A 4,058-nucleotide genomic window follows, 5' to 3' on the forward strand; every position below is an offset into this window, starting at 1 on the left:
AAATCTCGATCATCAAGCAGATTCATGAAGGCTCGGCAGTCTTCAAATTCTCTAAATTCCATGGCGTTGACAATCATGACACTCCAATCCGATTCTTGTGACGACAAATTGAGTTCCTCAAAATAAGAATTCAAATATCTTTGTTTGAACTCTTCATCAAGAACGTTCTCTTCGATGATCTTTTGCTTTTCTTGTAAACCTAACTCTTCTTCCCGTGTCATCCCACTTGTTTCATTAAACAAGTTGTTCACCGGGCATGAAAACATCGGATAAATTCTACAAGTATCACCGGCCTTCTTGACCGTGAATCCTTGCAACGTCAATTGATCTAGACTCAATACATTTCGATCGAGTTCCGGTGAGTAAAAGACGCTTTGAATTCTCATGTTTTCATTTCCGTTTTTTATCTCTATTGATCCAACCCCCCTTGTGAACAGAAAATTATGTTCCCCCGTGCGTGTATTCACCCCGATTATATGTTTGATTCGTTTGAACACGTTTAAATTTCCGGCAATATGATGTTTGAATACAGAACTTACGTACCAAATATCATTCCATAATCCTCCTTCGGTACCAACAACGATCATCTCTTGATGACTGTTGACATCTTCATCTTGTCTCTGTACTCCTTCGTTTATTGCCTGCCTTATTAATTGTGTTGCTTCATCGGTTTCCTTCCTTTTACACGCATGAATCTTGTGCCCCGGTAGACGGCAGTAGTAACATATCTTTTCTATTGGATTTCGGTTGTTTTTTTTCTTTGCTTCATCCGTGCAGTGTTGACAAGGAAGTAGCGTAGAGGTTGGTTTGATTTCAGTGTGGTTCATCCTTCCCGGCATCGCTCTGATACCACTATGTTGGGGAAGATGACCCATATTGACAGCGGAAGTTGCAGACATAGTTCCATTCATGTTCTCCATTGTTTAGTGTAGAAACGAATAACAGGAAATGAATAACAAAAGAGAGTTGTGTGTGCAGAATTGGAATCGAAAGGACAAATCTAATGTAACAGAAATGTCTTGGTACCGGACATGGATTCCGGTGACATGAATTTATACTAGGCATTTTGGCGGTTCCGGGATTTTGGCGGGTAACTGTTTATCTCAGTTATTTAAAATGAACTCCCGCTTATCCCTTGATCATTACATATACATATCATAAACTAATCTTATAAGTGTTCCTAATTATTGATAAATCCGAAAATATAACAAATATAACATAACTAGTTTAATAATTCTAACAAAGAAGACCCTAGGAGTTCCAACCTCATTGAAATTTGACGAGCAAAAGAAACAAAACTGTTGGATATTTTCAATAAAAAAAATTTACCTATTGGCTGGTTGTTGTGTAGGAGAGCTTAAATAAACTACATCATCAGAGCTGCCATTAGTTGTTGCAGAAACTTGCATATAAACAATGGTTATGCCATCACTTAAAGGGGATGATGAACTTTGACTTGGCCAAGACTGTTTCTGCACAGATTTCAATGGCCATTTATACAACGAAGCTAAACTCCGATAGTGAAAAAAGTGCTTGTAACATACACAAATTAACTAGCAGTACATTATATTTAGCTAAAATCTTGATTGGCAGGTTCATACCTCAAGTTTTTTTTCGAGGGCAGTTCGGAGCTGCTCAATTTCCTGAAAATAGGTGCAACAAATTTTCAATCTGAAAGACAAAGTCAAACTAAAAGAGTAGACTTCTTATATAACATAACTTTAGGAGTTCACGAAGATACCTCATATGGCCAACCAACAACCACAAAGACGTCTAATGAGTAGCGATCCACTGTGGAAAAAGCATGTGCTTCTTGGATGTTCAGTCCAACTTCAGCCAGCAATGTTGTCAACTGGAATCTTAACCATGTTAGTGTATGTGAACTGATAAAGCCTACTCATAGTTGTTAATAGCGAATAGCGATAAATAGCGACCGCTATTTTATAAATAGCAATACACTAGAAAAAGAATTTTGAAAACTTTTATATGTATATTATATCAAATTACCTTGGTATATATGCTATTTTACATGTATATTTAACAAAAACCTATAAATCCAGCTATTGTATATCTATATCTAATTGCTATTTACATAAAAAAAAAAACTAACTGTCGCTATTCACGCTATTGGTCACTATGACCCAGATAGCGTCACTTGGTCGCCTCGCTTCATAGCGCACTATAGCGGTCGCTATAGCTGCTATTGACAACTATGCATTTACCTATCTAATTGCTATTTACATAAAAAAAACTAACTGTCGCTATTCACGCTATTGGTCACTATGACCCAGATAGCGTCACTTGGTCGCCTCGCTTCATAGCGCACTATAGCGGTCGCTATAGCTGCTATTGACAACTATGCATTTACCAAATGACAAACTCTTCAATATTTTGCATGCTAGTTAAACCAACTGTAATCATCAACAAATAATTCTAATTTATGCTTGTCCACATCAAACTCATTAGAATTGTATAACAAATATGATTATATGACCACTCAACCCACTTATCTCATTTCTCGTTATATAGGACTCACTGATTCATTCTATGGTCGTCTCGTAGTTCCTACTTCCCACTTCCATTTCATTATCTCGTCTCTTTGAAGCACTGCTACTTCTAAATATTCTTACTTAAACTGTATAAAATCTCAGGTCAAATACATGCTCGACTTATGCAAAATCTAACTTAGTAAAATAATTCGAGGCCAACATAAATCAAAACTTCATTATTATCCCTTTAAATCGCATCATTCAAGGGATCTCGGAACTCAGTTAACTTTACACTGACTACATTTCGCATCTCCTAACCTGTTTTAAAGCTTAACCTATGTCCATTTAGTCTTCTTTAAATCTCAAAAACATAAAATGACTAACAACACCGAAAATCACCAGCATAACTCAAGTACATGCCGCCAAAATTAACAATTATTTGCGTACTTGAATTAAAATTCAACCTTCAGAAAACAGGTATGAGTAGTAACGTGTCAACAACCATGCATACTCGTCTAAGTTTTCATGTACATACATAAGACTTGATATTAACTTTGAAGCTTCCCATACGATGCCGTTTACAAGATTTGCTATTTATGACAAGTATTTTGACCTGCAGCAATTTAGTAATATAGCCGCATAGAATTAGTAATAATCTCTAGTAACATGCTGGTAAAATATGTTAACTCTTCTTAATTGGTAAATTTGTACCTGTACTTAGCCGAAGCCAGACAACTGGTTGTCAGTCACCAGAAGTTTTAGTCCCAAAATCCCGGGTCGACGTCGATCAAGTTCCAGTGTGGCTATCAGGGTTTGAAAACATATATACATTAAATGCGATTACAATCACAGGATACAGGCCCAACAAATGACGTTACAAAAACAAGAAGTAAAATATAAGAATTTAGCATTTAAGCGAGAAATAAAGACCCGTAAAAGGTTGAGGCAGCTTACCTGCTGTAGCTGGTGGATTAAAGTTGTGATTCACCATTGTTGCGACTTCAACTGGGTGATACTACTCATTCATTGGTTGGTGTAGTTGATGTCTCAAGTTCGAGCCCATCAGATGCTTTTTTCCTCTTTTTTGTGGCTTTTTCCCTGGTGTTCTACCTTTCAATGCATTATTTAATGTTTAAAAACAATAAGTTTCATGGTGTTTTGCCATTCAATGCATCATTTATCAAGAAACTTAATGTGTTCAAAATAAATGGGAATTTTGAGATTTGTTATAAGCATTCACTAGTTTTAGAAGAATTGAATCTTGGGACTTTCGGCTATGGTTTTCAGTATAATATTTTTCGTTTTGTTATTTATATGTTAGGATTTAGATTCAGTTTTAAATTTTGGGATAGTATTGTATTTATTTTCTGTAACTAATTATCAAATCATTAATATGGTTTTATTTTGGAATCTTGTGATTCTTGCATCAGTTTAATTAAATGAGTTTTCTTACATCAATATAACGTAACACTAGATGCACAACGTAATAAGTTAGACAAACTGTTGTAGCAAGAGAAAACCACGTGTAAGCAAAATTCATTACAACAACCAGTCTTACCTTAAAGATTG

General features: G+C 35.6%; 1 long non-coding RNA gene across 1 annotated transcript; it reads right to left on the reverse strand.

Annotated features, from left to right (window-relative positions):
- Positions 1 to 2,927: 2,927 nt before the first annotated feature.
- Positions 2,928 to 3,526, reverse strand: LOC110923055. Its single transcript, XR_002583674.2, has 3 exons — positions 3,444 to 3,526; positions 3,201 to 3,292; positions 2,928 to 3,102 (listed from the first exon to the last, which is right to left on the reverse strand). It is a non-coding gene; the product is annotated as an uncharacterized LOC110923055 (long non-coding RNA).
- Positions 3,527 to 4,058: the final 532 nt, after the last annotated feature.

This window comes from Helianthus annuus, chromosome 3, assembly GCF_002127325.2.
Source record: "Helianthus annuus cultivar XRQ/B chromosome 3, HanXRQr2.0-SUNRISE, whole genome shotgun sequence".
NCBI lineage: Eukaryota > Viridiplantae > Streptophyta > Magnoliopsida > Asterales > Asteraceae > Helianthus > Helianthus annuus.